The sequence below is a fragment of the Pygoscelis adeliae genome, unplaced genomic scaffold, assembly GCF_000699105.1.
Source record: "Pygoscelis adeliae isolate BGI_AS28 unplaced genomic scaffold, ASM69910v1 Scaffold10, whole genome shotgun sequence".
Taxonomy (NCBI): Eukaryota; Metazoa; Chordata; class Aves; order Sphenisciformes; family Spheniscidae; genus Pygoscelis; species Pygoscelis adeliae.
Window position 1 is genome coordinate 2,941,727 of NW_008824053.1, and position 18,648 is coordinate 2,960,374.

Here is an 18,648-nt window from a genome sequence, read left to right on the forward strand (position 1 = left end):
ACCTGCAGGTGCTGCTACCCAGCTAGGTGGGTTGCAGGTGATAGCAGCTGGGGTCCAAGCGTGCTGGTCGGTGCCTGACCCCCCCGGTGATGATTCTTTGAAGCTTATTATGTCCATTTGCATCATATGCCTACAGCGAGGTGCATTACTCACAGCCGCCTGTTACCTGAAGCCGCTATCCTTCCATCCAAGAAGGAGAGGCCACCGCTTCGCGGCAGGGTCCTGGCACGCCGGGACGCCCAGCACCACTTCAGACCCTCTCTGGTGCTACAACTGCTTCAGGATTGCCTCAGACCAAGATGAACTCATCAGTGGTTTAGCCTGTCCAAGGCTAATCTCATTATAGGTAATCTTATTTACCACATGGACTGGCCGTAAAACAACGTTAGCCGTTAACTCTTGCCCTCCCCGCAAGCCAGCCCATTAGAGAGACAACCGTCAAGGCCGTGTGGGGTAGCTGAATCCCTGTTCCCAGCCCCACAACTAGCATCACATCCTCCAAGGGCAAGGCTGACGGCAGCTTTCCCTGTGAAAACGCAGCAGCGGTGCAGCACCAGGCTGGTGCCTGTAGTCACACAGCACATCGTCTTTCACATCTTGACATCACATCTCAGTGATAGGTCGTCAACGTCTTCACCACCAGTGTGGATGCCTTTTGTGATGTCAAGGTCAGGCTGGACGGGGCTCTGAGCAAGCTGATCTAGTTGAAGATGTCCCTGCCCACGGCAGGGGGGCTGGACTAGATGGCCTTTAGAGGTCCCTTCCAACCCAAACTATTCTGTGATTCTGTGATTAAGTTTAACCCTGCTAGGTTCAGCGTAGCCTCGTGTGAAGGGAGGATGCAAAACTTTTCCCCACTGACGTCTTAAAAATACACCTCCTAAAACACACCTCCTGTTTGCCTTCTCCACCCTGCTTTCGTAGGCTGATGCAGCAGGGGACGTGAGAGGAGACCATCTCACACTGCTGGCGCCAGTCCTCTCTAGTGAGATTTCCGACTCCCCACCGGGGTCTCCACGGACCACGCGCGCACACACACAGGGTGCACAGACTTCCAGTTACAGAGGCTGCAAACCTTGCTGGTGCCCAATACAGCTCCAGGAGGGTAGGTGTGGGTGCGATCGGCGCCGTGACTGCTCAGCCTCTCGCAAGCGGTCTGCAGCTGTAGGGGAAGCTTCATCTTTCCATCCACCTCAGAAGCGGGGCTGCTACTCTGCCTTGTCTTTTCTCCCCTGTGCTTTCAAATGCTCGTGCTCATTTTGGGTTAATCTCAGCTCAACCACCCTGTCATACTGCCAGCCTGTTGCAATACAGAATTGCAGGACGTGTTTACTGGTGGAAGTCTGTGTTTGCTCCAATTTAAAAAAAAAAAAAAAAAAGTTTTTCTCCTAAAATCCAGGAAACCTGGAAAAAAATTACCAAAATCATTTTAATCGCAATTTCAGATTTTTCATTTTGAATCTTATCTTTTCAATTATTTTACATGCCGTCCTACCAGGTCAGCTGTGCGATATTCAGTTCACTGCATCATCTACTGGAATCATCGTGTAATGGAAATGCTGAAATTTTCCTATTCTTTCATGTCACTTGTTAAATCAGTGAGGATGGCTGCCTCTTAGAACTAACTTATTGAAAATCATTGTTTTTCTAGATCAGTGTCTCCATTTATTTTCAGCAGGTTGAGCTCATAATTACTTCTAAATTAAAAGCTGAAAATGAATGTTTAAATTATTTCCCATTCCTAAGATGACAGTAGTAAATATTAAATCGAGAAGTCATTTTTAAATAAGTGTGCAGAAGTGAAATATTCATTTCCTTTTCTGAAACAAAAATATCCCAAACAAAACATTTTAAATTAGGTTTTTCATGTCTTTATCCAACGTGAATGTATCAAAAGCCTGTCATTTCTGTGAAACAATTTAGTTTCACCAAAAGAACTTTTTTTTCTTGCCAAAACCTTTTCCTTGCTCATGTCCTGACCAGCCCCGCTCCCAGTTTCCCTGGGAGAGGTGACAGAAAAGGTGAGCTCCCCCCGACGTTTGGGCTGCAGAGGAACAGGAGGACATTTGATATTGTCACGAAGACCCTCCAGGGACCTTCTAACGCACTTGCCGCTGGTTTCCCTCTTAAAAAGACACCCTTGGACACAATTAAGGGGAAACATGATCAAACAGGAAAAACAAAAAACCCATCAGTTCAGGGGATGTCATCGCCAGCACCGTGTGACTGACCTCAGCTCCAGCCGAGGCGAGGGCTCGAGACCTGTCGGGGCGGGCGCCCCCGGGGGGGCGGGGGGGGCGGCGCCGCCGGGGGGGGGTGATGCCGCCAAATGTAGGGCTGCCCGCACTGCCGCGGGGTCTACAGCCTGGAAAAACCCTCCCTGATGGGGAATTGTGCTTTTCAGACGTCTCCTCAAATAACGATAATTTTAGAGTGAAACTCCTGTGTCACCTGCCTTCTTCCCCGCCGCAGAGGTGCCGTGCCGAGACGTCTGCCCGCAGCCGGCAGCGCTCGCCGCAGGGACGGCTTCACCCCCTTCCCCAGCAGCTTTTGGTGGGGCATCGCCCCTCCGCCAGCACAGCACCCTGTTCGGTTATTGCGGGTGGGGAGAGGAAATAATGGTCGGCTGATTTCTCTTTGAACTGTGGAAATAAATGTTCCCAGGGCACACAAATGCCAACACCCTCACTGCTGCATCGCCGCGGATTTGTCTACGTCCTCCACCGATACCAGCAAGTATTTCATAAATATTCCGCAAGACAACCTGCTGTCTTCTGCACTGTTTCTACAGACAGCACAGTAAGCTAATTTCCATCCATAATATTTGAAAATACCTTAATTATGAATTTAGCAAGTCTGCTTACTAACGCAGTTTTCCCTAAATTATTTTATGGTTGAGTGAGAATTCAGTCATTAAAAAGTAGTAATGAACACCTAGAGTGAAACAAAGCTGAGGCCTTTGGAAGTCTGCCTTGCAGAGCAATGGGAGGAGGGAAAGCTCTCGTGTCTCTGGGACGACGTCTGATCTGAAGCTATAGATCTGGTATTTCTAACATCGCCTGTGAAGAAGTGCTTCGACCCTGTCTCTCCCTAACCCCGCTCTGCTCTGCTGCTGGTCCCTGAGCGCTGCACAGCTCTTACAAGCACTCTGCACTGGGGACTGCCACTGAATTTAACGTCATGCGGGATATTATGCACTGCAGCACCGGGAGTCAGAAGGACAGACGTAACCTGGAGCACCAAGAACTGCAACCGAGCAATCTTGTGCCGCGGGGCTGATGCTCAGAGCTGGGGTAGTGGTCACTTGTGCAGTGGCACCTTCCAGTGCCACCTCACTAGACCTCTCCTCAGGACAGCCCCCTGCCCTCCTCTCCCCAAGTTCGGGAAAGCATTTTGTCCAAGGTTAGTTCCAAGGGTGGCAGCCCCACTCCTTCACGTATAACCCATCAGCTCTTCTTTGTGTCTCTAGTTGTTTGATTGGCAAGATCTTCACATGTATTACCTGGGTCTGAAGCGATCTTTCTCAAGCCCTCCCCTCTCCCCGATCAAAGTTACAGGTGAGCATTAAAGGGCACAATAGGGAACATCACATATTAGACTGTGGTCTCTGGTTTTGGTGGGCACGTTACAGGGAAGAAGGTGGTACTCACACACACGGGTCCATGCCTCAGGCCTGCTCACCCTCGTCCTGTTTGATGCAGACTTGAACGCCTCTCCCAACAGTCGTAAGCAAGATATGTCCAGAATGCAAGCAGGGCCGGAGATCGAATCCACAGACCAAATCCCACCCATCCGTTGCCTGCAGTCACTCCTCCTTTAATGCACCAACAGGGGCATGACCGTATCTTGAAGTTTCTCCAGCTTTGGCAAATGCAAATACTCTGGTGCCTTCAGTCCCTGAACTACACGTGGAATTAAAATCAGAGAGCAGTTGATGTATCAGTTTCTATACTGAGCTATTTTTAATTTTTCCCCAAATCCTGCATGTAACACAGCCAAATGGCAAGGGCGATTGTGGCAGTGATTACTGTGGAAATATTTGTAGGAATTAGTGATGGAAGTTTATCTGTAAACCCATCCTACGGAACTTGTTGACTGAAATTTAAAGATGCTTTGGCAAACGCTGTTGTCTGCAAAGAGTGGAGACATCGTTCTTTATAGTCTGTGTTTTACGTATTTGTATGCATCACACAGTAACATATCTTAGTTTATAGATTTTTAAGATGCCATTCTAAAGGATGATCATACTCAGGGATGTATCTACCGGATACCTTGGGGATCAGCTATAAGGTATTGAATAAATTGATAAAAAAATGTTTTGGTTTGTATATAAAGAACAAAAGGACAAATAAGTCACGATTGTTTGCTGCTGTTCTAATCATCCATCCAATGTACAGGAGACAAGGTTCAAAAGTCCCTCCAAGCATCTATAAATCCAGCTATAATTTGCGGGTCTAGAGACTTTTTTGCAGGAGCAAACCATTTAACAAGCACTGTGAATATGTCAGAAAGTTATTTCCTCTATTACAAATGCATTGCGTTGAATTTGTCTCCATTTCTTTCCTTCAGCTCCAGCAAGGAACTTAGATCTCCACTGAATTAAAATTGGTTATTGCTGTCAAATACCAGTTAGAAAACACCAGCATTTTTCTTTTCCCATCTTAGCTTTAACTATGATTTTACATGTGTCTTGGTCTCCACTGACAGATTTGAAAAAATCTGGATATTTAAAGGAATTAGACCGGGAACTACTGTGGCTTTTTCTGCGGGTGTTGCCCCCCTCATTCACTCCCCGTTTATTAGCTATTCCAACAAAAGCAGTAAATAAACAATAACGGAAGAAGTGGCTCTGGCAAGATGCAGATGAGCTCAGTGCTTAGCGTTCACCACCTTGATGTCTTGCCCAGGTGGAATGGGAAACGAGGAGGGAGGGATGGACTTGCTTGGTGGGTAGGGCAGGGGAGAGGACAGGGCTTGCTACTGATAAAGTTTTCCTTTTAGAAATTCAGGAACATTTCTGCACCCTGACCGTTAGAGCCCTGCCACGTGGTATAAAATGAGAGGTTTAGAGACTACCAAGAGAATCTCGTGAGGACAATTTTCAATCTTGAAAGGACAAAACACAGACAGGGAGAAATGATCTTGTATACATCACTACCCTGGCATCCCTCATTCATAAATGCTTGGGCATGGACTGTTCTTCTGCCAAGACGCACAACCAGCATTGCAGACCTGAAGAAAAATGTGGGAGAAACTACACGAGCAGAGCTGGACCTGGCGGCAGAGTCAGGGAATACAAACGGGTGAAATAAAAGAGACCGTGGTGAGATTCAAAATGTAGGCCAAGCCCATTCAGCATCATTCTGCTCCCATCCTTGTTCCCTTCATTCTGAACAATGCAACGTTTCAATCTTCTTTAAATTCAAGGACACCGAGTCCCTGAGTGCCCCGCTCACTAGCACTGAATAGGAAAACAAACCTGCCCAGCCTTAACAGCATCTTAGCTTGCGTCGGTGATGCAGAACATATTGCTTCAAATGCATACTCTTCTAGGGGTGCCATCCATCCACACTGACAAGAAATAGCGCGTTCCCTCCCTTTATCATGTCTGAGAGAGAAGAATGTGTGAAGCAAAGCTAAATGTGTGAAATGCAAATACAAGTTGCTACGTTCTGGTAATACATTTCCTATATTGTCTAGGCGTGTTGCAGGGCTCCGGCTCAGGGATGCTAATCTCCCCAACAGATGGCACGTCGTCCCTACCTACGTAGAAAAGACGCGCTTCTGAAAAAGGGAAGAGGCAGGAGCAACATGAAGCGTGCGACGGGGGCAGAGTGCCATCCCTCCTGTTCACAGCGTTGAATATCAGGGCTGGGGATCACAATGGAAACCGAGGGAGCTCTATCCCAGGTGTTCTCTCAAAGAAGGTAACAGGCCGTAGGATTATTATTTTTTTTTTAAAAAAGGAGAGATTCTTGGGATTTTTTAATTAGCAAAAACTTTTTTAAAACTAATGTTTGATTAAGTATGGGAGTAATACTATACTAGTACAACGTAACGCGGAGATTTGCATCCACATTTTCCTTCCGCACAAACACTTATGCATATACGTACAACATAAATTTCATATACAAGAAGAGTTTGCCACGTCTGGGCAAGGCAGACACACACAAGTACGGCTGGTGTCACAACAGTTCTATTGGGATATCTTGTTTTGGGCCAATACAGCTGTTTCTCAATAATAAACTAAGCCATAACAGAGCACTACTCTTACTTAACTACATGCATTGGGCATGGCGTCGCTGCATCTATTTAAAAACAAAAAAATCACGACTGAACTGAAACAGTTATAAAAACTGGGAGCTTATAAAAGGCCTAATCTGAACCAGCTGTCCTTTCTAGACATTTCCAGTTGATGACATTATTATAACGCATTCTTGCTTCCCCAAAAGAATTTGAAAACACCGTTGAAGTACTGTGTATGACTTCAGTACCACGGGTCTTTACAAATACGTCATGAGCCACCTGAGAAGACATGGCAGAAGAGCAAGCGTGCCTGGCCTCCTTACTGGGGCGAGCTCACGTGTATCCAGACAAACGCTTAGTGAGGAGACACCAGCATCAAGCGGTAGCCACGTGGACGTGGTCTATTCTTCTGGAAGCCACTAAGGTCTCTTTGGAATATAGGATTTCATGCATGAACAAGCCATTCCGGGAGTGGCAGGGGCAGCGCATTGAGTTCACATCTTACCCCGGGGTGCTGCGGCGCCCGACACAGCTCGTGCTCCAGCCGGAGCCTGTCCCGGCGCTGGAGCACCTGCATCGCCCGTTCCCCTTCTGCATTCCCCGCTGCTGCGGGGTAACTGTAAAACCCGCTGTCCCTAAGCGATGGCACTGCAGATTGCCACAGAGCCTGTGATAATTTGGTATCTTTGAGGTATTTGTACTGTCAGATTTATTTGACATTGGTTGGTATAGTTGAAAAGTTCAAAAAGAGGAAAAGCAGTGAGTTAACAGATCCGTAGCGTGAGTGTATAGATTGAGGTTTCCCTAGGAAACCGAGCTTCAGTAGTAGTACACTGTGATCCCTGAAGAAATTGTGTGAGGATAACTTAGTTATTTTAAAGTATTTGGGGATTCAAGAATTTTGCTGGTGGCAACTTGAGAAACGTCAATCATTTTTATCCAGTGGAAAGTATTATATTTAGTTCGTGAATGAAAAGAAAAAAGAATGACACTGTCAGTGCTTTGAGACTTTTTTCTGTGATGTGTTTAAAGCACTTAGTGCACAGAGGGCCAAAAAATCCTGGTGCAACCTCTACAATCTATAAAACTACCAGTAAGAAATAGCAAATGTAATAGCCAGTCCCGGTAGAAGCTCAGGGGGCCTTCTGGCAGAGCTGACTTGATTCATTTTGCCACAGACTTGAGGAAAAGTTGGTGAGGTCTTTCTTACTATTTCTTACTATGAACTGCAACTATTATAGTCCCTGGCAATCTGCTTGTGATTTACTCTCTGTATAGGTGCAATTTGACCAATCCCAGGTTTCCTTCCACAATACCATAGACATACTAAACACGTATAACACTAATTTTATTACTAAAAACTATTTTCCTAGTAGATGACTAGTAAACTACTATTTTGCTAGTCCAAAATGTGATCACTTTTTTAATTTTTATTAAATGGTGTTAATAAAATTACCCTGTGTTGGCCAGCTTGTAGCCTTTTGGATGCTGAGCTATAAAAGGGAGGGCCAAGAGTCAGGATTCAGCCTTAGAAGTACATTGCGAGTAGAAAAGTGAATGCCAAATTCAAACCTTTAAGGAAGGTTATTTCTTCTGCAAGATAAAACGAACAGGCCAGGACACTGATCTGCCACATTTTTACTGACTTGTATCTGGTCTGCACCGCAGTTAACCTAGGAAAGAGTTGCACTGTCTTCCCTGGCTTAGAGCGGTCTATCCCAAACGCTTATGTTTATAAACTAAATTTATCCTATTTTCACACATGAAGTTTATTCCTGAAACCCAATCAAACTGAAATCGAGGATAATGTGGTGTCTTAAGCCACATCAGAAAAATTAAGCATCGGCATCATTTAAATTTGGATTTGCACAATGATATGGGCTTCTATTACACCTGGAGATATTCTCCATAAACTCTTGATAAGAGCTGGAAACACCCACAGAGAATACTTCTGCTTCAGATATTGCGCTGAGGTCTAGATCCACCTGACTGCTCTGGACTTACCAGGACTAAACCTGTGTAGCTGTCACCTAACTCTTCCTGTAGGTATTTCACTCCAAAACTCGGAGCCTCCCAACCTCCTCCCAGCCACTGAGCAACGCGGAAGATGGCTCCCAAAGTTTCACCATAGATTTTCTAGGCATGGAAAGGTCTTCCGCTGGGCAAAGGTGTAACCACCTGTGTCCTACCAGGTTGAGAAGTAAAACGCGTAACACTCCCAGAACCCACAAACTGATTTTTCTGCCTGTCCTATTTTGAAGAAAGATAAAAATTCTATTGAGGAAATTCTAGAGAGACAACAATTTGCATATGCCAACCTGCTTACGAGTCTTTGCTGCTGCGCCTAAAGGCCACCACTGTCTCAGCTTGATCCAATTACTGCATTGTACAGCGTATCACACTGACCATTTTCTTCTCCTCCTTTTCTTCAGCGCTGAGCCTCATTAAGGGGAAATATGACAGGTCCAGCCAGTGTCAAATCCAAACTCCCGGGTTAGTTCTGTACTTGGAGGCAACCTTAGGTAGCGTGAACTTTCATTCAACACAAAAGCAGCCTCCTGGTACTCCTACTCTTCAACGCATTTGTACCATTTACAGTAAGTTGTGCTTGTCATATTGTTTTCCCCCAAATTTTGTCTCTAGGAAAGATTAATATTTATATATGTGCTTGCGTATATACATATACATATTTCCTTGAAACCTCTTTCAGCACTCTGGTAAAACATCAGGAAGATATTTTTCAATGGATTGAAAAGATCCCTGTATTATTTATTTTTTTTTAACTCTGCTATTCCGAAATGTCAGAAATATCGATGAAGTGATGCTTGAAGTGAAAATGCAGCAGCATCCTATCTTTAAGCTTGAATCATTCTGAAGAGACGGAGGTTCTATTCCTTTAAATTCTTCCTGTCCTTCAATTTTAACTCTCTCGTACAGCCTCTCAGACATACAACAGGAAATAAGCTATAGTTTTATTTCTCTACAAAAGCGTTTAAGAAAAATGAGTACTTTAGCTTCTCTGGGTCAGAACATTTCCACTGTAACATTTCAGCATAGAGACAGAGAAATGGCTTACATACTGATTTAATGCCTTGTTTAAGAGGTAAAAGCAAGACTTTCAAAAGCAATGCACTTTGTGTACTCCACACCTCTAGTGAAGCCCCATCGCCCGCTGCCTTGACCATGGCACTTTGGAGCGCCTGTCCGCAGGGCAGCTCTCTCCCTGCTGCCGCGCGTGGGCTGGGGATGCTCCCAGCCCCGCTCCCAGCCGGCTGCCCCGGGGCTGGCTATGCCTGCCCGGCCGGCACCCCACCGCTACGGCAGATCCCGCCTCTGCTCGGCGGGGTTTTTTTCACCATCATTGCCTTTCACAGCCATCTCATGCGTTCAGCTGCCTCCTAGCTTTTTCCTGATTTCAAAAAGTTTCAGTTTTCACTAGACAACTGCTAACTGGTTTTAACTGAGATTAAGATACAGAAAATCACAACTTTTCTGCTCCTAAGAAGACCATTTCTAAAATTCCTCTTGAGCCTAGAGCTCACACAGCCCAGAGCGAGTAAAAGAAAAGCAAGGAGCTGCAGGACCTCAGCACCATTGAGCCTGACCCCCCCAGGCAGGGCTTGAGCATCCACGCTGCACTTGGGTGCTGGTACCGATGCTTGAAGGAGACCCTCCTGGTTCGGTCCTGCAGCTCCAGCTGCCTCCTTTTAACCGGGCACACGCAGGCAGCACACGCGTGCACGCACAAACACGCACCCCGCTCTGTAAGAGCCGTTCCTTAAATTTTGAGGGAAGCGAAACATAAAAGCACAATTTCTAGCACCACGGGAGAAAGGGATCTAACCACACACCCTTGCAGAGGGGGCTTGCGAAGGCAGAGCGAGGTGTGGGTCACCTTGGGGAGGCTCAGCAGACTATCTGTCCTTTACGCTTATGAAAACCTCTCCCTCCGTGACGAGGTACAGAAGCTAAACTGGGCGCCGCTTTATCACAGGCACCGCTACTCAAGAACAAACACAACAACAGGAGAAAATAATACCAAAAAAAGAGGCTGAGCCTTTCCCACTCCCTAATTTTAGTTTCAAAGCAAGAGGCTGAACAAACAAGCGCCTGAGAGCATGGGCGTTTCGGGATGCCAGCTCTCGCGGGACCCCGGGGTGCACTCGGGCGACAGCTCCGCATGCACCACGCTGTGCTGCTATCTGCAAGGCAGCCTCTCTCAAAACGTTACCGTAACTTCCACAGTAGCCACTGCTTAATGAACCATGGTTTAATCCATTAATGGAGCCGAGCCTAAATGAGTAAAATCACGCTCGGGGCAGATTTGTCCATTTTCTGGTGCCTCTTGAATCTCAGCTGGGGGAGGATGGACCGAAGCAGTTCTCTGACAGGGGATGCAGCTTTGCTGGGGTGGGGGGAGGGCAGAAAATCACATTACAATCAGTAATTGCATGACCCTTTCAGGAGCTGTTCATCAATTTGCAAGGTGTGCTTCATTCAAGTGCAGAGAACTTCTCCAAACTCCACCCTTATTGCTGGCTTCCTTCAAAAAAATCAAAGCCAAAAAGTAATACCAAAGTTGCATCAACAACGGCACCAGCCACGGCCTTCCAGTTTATACGTCCTGAGTAAACAGAAGGGTTCGTTTGAGGAGAACCAGAAAACCCCCCACCTTTTACGGGCACTTCATTCACTTTTTAAAAGGAGATGGAAATGACATGCAGGCTATGTGCCTTTTGCCCCTCCGTGACTTTTGCGAGGCAAAATCCAGAAGCAAATGCCAGAGCGGGACCCTCGAGTGCAGGGAGGCGATGCCGCTCGGGAAGGGAACCGTGCTCACGTTAAGGGGCTGAGGATGCTCCTGGAGGCCAGCCTCTCGTCTTTCCTCTCGGGGCCGTGTTTGACAGCATTGGCCCCTCTGCTTGCTGCCCCTGTGCCAACGCAGAGGTTTGCTCCCTGTGCTGCTAACCGCCCGTGGCAAGCCCTTACCAGCCTACCCCCGGGAGCCTGCCCGCACGGCTCTGCGCCGCCTCGCCCTCTGCAAGTACCCCCTGTACTCGGCACTGGTGAGGCCGCACCTCGAATACTGTGTTCAGTTTTGGGCCCCTCACTACAAGAAGGACGTTGAGGTGTTGGAGCGTGTCCAGAGAAGGGCAACGAGGCTGGTGAGGGGTCTGGAGAACAAGTCTTATGAGGAGCAGAGAAATAGTGTGGCCAGCAGGAGCAGGGAAGTGATAGTGCCCCTGTACTCAGCACTGGTGCGGCCGCCCCTCGAATACTGTGTTCAGTTTTGGGCCCCTCACTACAAGAAGGATGTTGAGATGTTGGAACGTGTCCAGAGAAGGGCAACGAGGCTGGTGAGGGGTCTGGAGAACAAGCCTTATGAGGAGCGGCTGAGGGGGCTGGGGTTGTTTAGCCTGGAGAAAAGGAGGCTGAGGGGAGACCTCATTGCTCTCTACAACTACCTGAAAGGGAGGCTGTAGCGAGGTGGGGTCGGTCTCTTCTCCCAAGTAACTGGCGAAAGGACGAGAGGAAATGGCCTCAAGTTGCGCCAGGGGAGGTTTAGATTGGATGTGAGGAAAAATTTCTTTACTGAAAGAGTGGTTAAACATTGGACCAGGCTGCCCAGGGAAGTGGTTGAGTCCCCATCCCTGGAAGTATTTAAAAGACGGGTAGATGAGGCGCTTAGGGACATGGTTTAGTGGGCATGGTGGTGTTGGGTTGACGGTTGGACTCGATGATCTTAGAGGTCTCTTCCAACCTTAATGATTCTGTGATTCTATTCTAAGAGTAACCAGCGCAGAGTCTGTGAACCTGGCATTCGCGAAAGATGCAGTGCTGTTCCCTGACTCCTCACTGCGCTTTGTGCAGGGATCGTTTTCTCTGGTGACCAAGTCGCTGCCCGATAAATACCTTGTATTCCCAATATCAGGTGCACCAGAGAACCCTTCAGTGAGGCAACGACATGGGCGGTATCTTCCACTTTGTCCGCTGCCGGGATGGCTGGATGGAAGGAGCCTTTCTCTGAGTCGCTGCCGAGCTGATTAAACCTACAGCATGGACGTCACACTGGTGTTACCCCACGCTCACTGAATACATGGAGCACAGCACCTTCCTGAAGCCAGCGGAGCCACGAGGTGTCTAAAATAATAAAATAAATATAAATACAAATAAAACAATAAATAATAAAAGCTCGGGATCCCGGGTTGGGCTGCCTGCACACGCCCCGGTCACGAGTGCTCCTCGGCACCGGGAACAGCAATGCAGGAAGGAGCTAAGGGGCAATTCAGGAGTCAGCGTGGGGCTGGATGGGCCTATTAGCCCTGGCAGAGCTCCAGCGATGCCAGATCCAGCGTAATTTTCAATACAAATGGAAACACAATGCAGGAAGCCCCAAACCGTCTGTATGAAAAGCTAGCTCCGGTCTGCAGAGTTTATTAGCCTGGGCTCCTGGCCACAAGAAAATACCCAGTTTGCTTCTGGACCGCAGCTAGCCCTGGAAACCGCACAGGACGTTTGTGCTGGGCTGCGTGTAAGCAGTGAGTAGGTGTCACCTTGATCATCCAGTGTTGCGTATGTATCTTTGAGGAGGACAGGCTATTTTGCACCAGTAGTTCTCACGATGCATAATTAGCGCAAAGAAATATAGGAAGGGGCGGCAAAGCATTTCTTATATTTATTCTTACAAAGATGAGCTGAAACTTTAACTATAACTCATGGGAAAAGACCTGTTTGTGTCCAGCTTGACAAATAGCTGGATCCCCCAGCTCCCTAGACCGGGCAGCCGCAGCAGGGCCAACTTCGCTGAAGCAGAGGTGAAAGGGGACTTCAAAGAGGGTGTTCCTGTGGGACCAGGGGCGAAGGAGGCGAAGCTGCCCTGCACCACGGGCGTGGGCTGGTGCAAACCGCGCCGGGAGCAGAGGAGCTGTGCCACTGGGAGCCCACCCGCGCCCACGCCAGCAACAGTCGCGCTGGTGCACAGGGCTCGGGAAGATCTCATCTCTTTAATAAGGCCTTGAAATTAGTTTCAAAAAGGCAAGAGGGGGATTATTCAACATCCTGCCACAATTCAGGGAAAGCGAGTGCAGTTCAGGTTTGCTCCTCACTTACATTAGTATGCTGGGAAGATGCAGAAAGGATTTCGAGCAGTCTGGCCTTGAAGGGATGAGACCCAGATTTTGCTGTCATGGAATATTAAAGCATCGGGTTCACGTTGCAGATGAAGGTACAAGTTAGGTACCACATTGCTCAGTCCTGACAGGACTGAGGCACTTCTAAACATGACCAGAAGGAAGATTTCAGGTACCGTGGGAGCTTCAGTGTCACAAATACAGGTGGCTACTACGAGGGCTGAGCATCAGCTCAGTGTGTATTTGGAGGAACACGGTTTGACAGACTGAGGTGCTCAAAGTGGGACTGAGGCGTGCAGGACATTTGGCAGTACTTTTGCAAACTTCATCCTCATGCAAGTCACTTACTTAAAGCTCATTTTTAAACTCAAACACTCCAGTCTCTCCCTGCGGTAAAATCTGAATGTCACAATAGTAAAAAAAAAAAACCCAAAAACCCCCACAAACAAAACAAAACCAACCAACCAAAAAAAACCCTAACACGTGAACTGTAAAACTGTACATTCTGCTTTTCCTATGTGAAATCTGGACACTTTGTGAATTTATATGTTCCACCCAGCTGTGCAACAGAAGTGCCAGCAGGCATACAAAACCCCAGCTCTGCGGTCTGGGTATCTGCAATCCGGCAGCAGCAATCTGGAAGCGGGGCAGTGGCAGCAGAGACAGTGCACCCAGGGACAAATTTGCACCAGTGGCGCTATTTAGAAAATGCGCTTATCAGACAACTCTTTTTTGAATCTCCCTTCCAGTTCCGGCTTTGCTTCTTACCAGTGTGCCCGGTGCCGCTTGTGCCAGGACTGTGGTGCTGTGTATCGGCGCGGTGACCCCCGGCAATGATCCTGCGAGGGCCAGAGCTCCCCGTGGAAGGCCGACAGCTAGCCGGGTGAGCCGTACCCTCTCTTGCTTCTCTACACGGCCTTCCACACACCGAGTTGCCCGAGTCGTTGCCCAAGCTGCCGATCTCCGTTTACAGCCTTGTACGTGACTCCAGGCTGCTGGGGGCAGAACGGTCACTGCTGTCCTGCAGAAAGTAGTGCAAGGAGAGATTTTTTTTCCACCAGAGAAATTTTGCCCCTCTTCTAGACTCCGCTTCTAAGGGAAAGTACGCTTAAAGCTGTGGAGAGTGTTAAGCAGTATCCCGGGTTAACAGGAGAGCATCACCCTTCTCTTACACCCTTCTCCTACTCTTACACTCTTTAGAAGACCTAAAATTACCATTGACTGTCGCGCAGCAAGACAGAAAAGCTGTCCCTCATGGTGATGGACTGGATTACTCCACTGACTTTTACCTTCAGCGGCAGGCTCCATGTCTATCAGGACTTAGTTTAAAAGGAACGATGATCTTTTTAATACATCACCTACTGAGTGACAAGCTACATATTCGACAGAAAATCAAGCTAACTGCGCACTTCTTCTAAGATATCCCTGAAGGATAATCGACCTCTGCAGAGCTGTTTCTTAGTTGGAAACGAAATAATTAAGCTGAAGAAATGCATTTCTCTTTCAAGTTTCTCTCTGTATTTTCTTTTATTCTTCTTCGTACCAAATACATCAGCATGAACATAAGCTATTGACTTTAATTAAGAATTAAAATTAGCTCTAGTTTTGTTTTGTTAAATCCACGGCTGAAAAACAAAAGGGACTGTCAAGACAGAAAAAGAAAACATTGCAACCTTCCTGCCAGCTCTCATCCCTACCCGCTTACCCAGCAAATCGTAAACATGCTGCGCAGCATCTTCCTCCTGCATGTAACTAAAATCAGCAGGATTTACCGCACGTGGACTTCAGCCCGTAACAGCAGCTGTGCGGAATATAAATAAAGTCATGGACAGTACCATAACACGATAGATTTGTGAAGCCCCCAGATTTGATAGGCATCTTCTTTATTAATTTAATCTATTACTGGCTAATTGCTTATGTATTGTAAATCTGCAAAGGTCAATTCTTGAAATGACCAAACAATAAGAAGGTATGAAACGCTAACGAGTCCTAATACAATAAGAAAGTTAATCAATAGTCTAAATGAAGCCTTGTATTGCCAATGATGCATGAAAATGTATTATTGTTAGGGACTACAAGCCTGGGTTTCACTGAAAGCAATAGAATAGAAAGCTGTGTATTTTGAGAGAAAGGCAGTATAAACAGCGCCTGTAAATATTGACTGTGCAATGAACTTCTTCAAAAGAGCATCTTCAAGGAATAAGCCATCTCGCTGAAAAGCTACTTTCTTGCACAAAAAGTAAAAGGAAAGAGAGTGCTGATGCAATAAGGAAATACTTGACAAGGGCCGACTCTGAACTGTACGGATGTAACAGGACAACATGTTCATATATATTAAATACTGCGTTTTTAGCAGATGTAAATAAACATTTACATACATTAAACTTTCATAAACTTGCTTATAAACCGGCAGCCTCACCCCAGACAGAACCCTACAGCTACTCCATTCAAACCACTCTGCCGAGAGGACAGAGCTGCTGCCGATGTTCGCCGCTGCAGGAGGAAGCAGGCTCTTCACCTGGAGGTGAAGCTCCACTGTATTGCTTTACGCCCGTTTAGAAAATCCCTGCCTTCCTGAGTTTCTAACTGGTTCGGATGAATGTTAAGGAATAACGGTATTTTGAAACCGCCTCTGAGTTTTAAAAGGCTGCAGAATAGTGTTCTGTTTGTAGGAGCAATTCAGCTTTATTAAGCAGCATGACATAGACTAACTGAGCTCAGAGAAGCTTCGTACAGTGTGCTGCAGCAGTCAGCAGCAGAAGCCAATCAGTCTAGAACCTGATTACCGAGAGCTGCGCTGAGACGCTGCAAGGAAAGGTGTTGCAAACCCCTCTTCTCACTTACTCGTAGCCAAGCTCGACACACACACCCCCCCCCCCCCCCCCCTGATATTATTGAAGGAATTTCTCATGGCAGCAGAGGTTTGGCAAACTATACTTCTCAGAAAACATTTTTGTGTTTCTCCGTTTCCATTAAACCTCTTTGCCAAACTGCCAATTGCGAAGGTCGTTTCACTTGCACGGCATTGTTAGAATATATTTCACAAGCAGCGTAGACAGCACTTATTGTGAAATCTGTATTTCTTATTTTCCTGCTGGCAGGAAAATAGAATGCTTAAAACCAGTTGGGAACCTAAAGAGTTAGACCTGCTACAGGCAGGTCTTAAATTGCTGTTATAAAAAGGTCCATTAGCAGGTTTGATCTGAGCAAGGAGGGTGTGCTAGTTTACTGTATTAGTCTGATTTCTTCCCAACTAAATTCTGCTCATGAATTTCAGAAGTAATGAATTAGAGGAATCTGGTTTTCAGGGCCAGGCATGGATACTGGGAACAGTCATATAATAATGTACTCTTATGTTTTAGGCAGAAAAAAGGAAGCATTATTCTTTCTGAACATTTCCTTCCTCTTTAAGTCTTCAGATACTCTGCTTTCTCTAAGGTCATTGCATGAATTTAAGATACACCATTCTGGAAACTAAATTAGCCCTCATTTACTGGGAAGTTGAATGCAGCCAGACTAATGGTGGTGCAAATATAATTGGTTCCCAACATGTGTCAGTGTGTATACTCCTCAAGCCACGGAAAAGATGCATTATGGGACTAATTTTTAAATGTTAATGGATATTGGATGTTTGCCAGACACCCAGCTGTGCACAAAACATTGAGATGGTAAATAGCTCTTGATCTGTTTAGAAACAAATTATAATGGCTGTTTGGATTCCACATGACTGAAGGCATGGTAACCAGCACAGGCTCACAGGCTGACCCTATTAACTGCTCTGAGGGGAATGCGCCGTTTTTTAAAATCAAAATAAGAGACATAAAATAAGGCTATTAAGATGCCATTTAAATTATTTTAGATTAATATTACACAAAATCCCAACAACAACCCATAGCACCTGTTACCATTGCCTACATGAGCTAACTTATCTCAGGGAGCTTTTTTGCTCGGTTTCTTTGGTAGGAGGTCAAAAAGAAAATGCTTTCATCACTCAATTAATTTGATTCTAAAGCCGAGATCCGAGTGAAAAGCTTACCTGCACTTATAGAATAAAATCTCTCCTGACGCACATCAGCAACGGGTCTCGCTGAGATGCACCAGGGAACAAGACCTCTCTTCACTTGATGTGTAGTTCTCATAATTTTAATTTAAAGTCTATGAATATCAGTATTTGCAGGAAATTCTCTACTTGAAATGTCTTACTAATTGTATTCATTTGGTCAGCAAAGCCCAACAGGGAATTTTTAATCAGCTGGATTAGGTGTTTTTGATTACTATCAAAAAGTAATAATTTTGATTACTATAATAATTTTGATTACATGTGACATTACTATAGTAATGCTACTATACTGTAGCATTAGCAGAAAGCATCATTTCGCAAGTGAGAAGTGCACTAATTGTCAGCAACGCAGGAGAGCTCTTTTCCACAAAGCTGTGTGCTCAGCAGTTTGAGACCCCTTTTCACAAATAAATAAGACAGTCACGTGTATATTCAGGGGACCTTCCCCTTTAGGATTTTGCCGTTCGGGTTTGAAAAATTCTGGAAAAAAGCTTTCAAGCCTAGGACATGATCAGTCCATCTAGGATACCAAAGTTTCTCCATAAAAAACCCCACCAAAACGGTACGCGATTCCAAGCAGAAGAGCACGGCGTCATTGAATCAACAGGGAATGACTCAAGACAGCCTCAGAGCTGACTGTGCCGTGTCATTAAATCATAGCCTGTCAATAACGCAAAATTTGTACCCCCCAAGTAACTTTGCAGTTACGGCTTTGTATCTCCAATTTGTGCTTCTTAGCAACTATTCTGTAGGGTGGTTTTTAACTGGGTGCTTTCTGCTAATTTTTGTACCTTACGTAGTTCGTTCTCTATGATCTGAAATATGCTAATGTATTAGGAAAGGAAGCCTGAGAGTCACTTCTCAGATTTCTTCAAAATTAATTTTCTCTTTCTCAAAAGAAGGTTGCTTTCGCCAAAGGTAGAACATCTATGAAAATAAAAGCATCCCGACCGTTAGGAAAGATGTGCAATTCTAAGAGGCACCATCAAAACATCTTAAAGGAGGATATTTTTTCCCCCTGACAGCTCGAGTCTTGATCCATTCTTACAGAGCAAGTACAGATCTTGGGGAAATGCTTCCTTTACCGCCGATTTCAAGTGCTAAAAAAAATGAGGCGACAAACAAAAAAAAAACCCTGCAAATTTGCTTGACAAGCCACGAGACGAGGTCTGGCCCCGCGGAGGCACGCCCCAGGCTTGCTGCCCCCCCCCG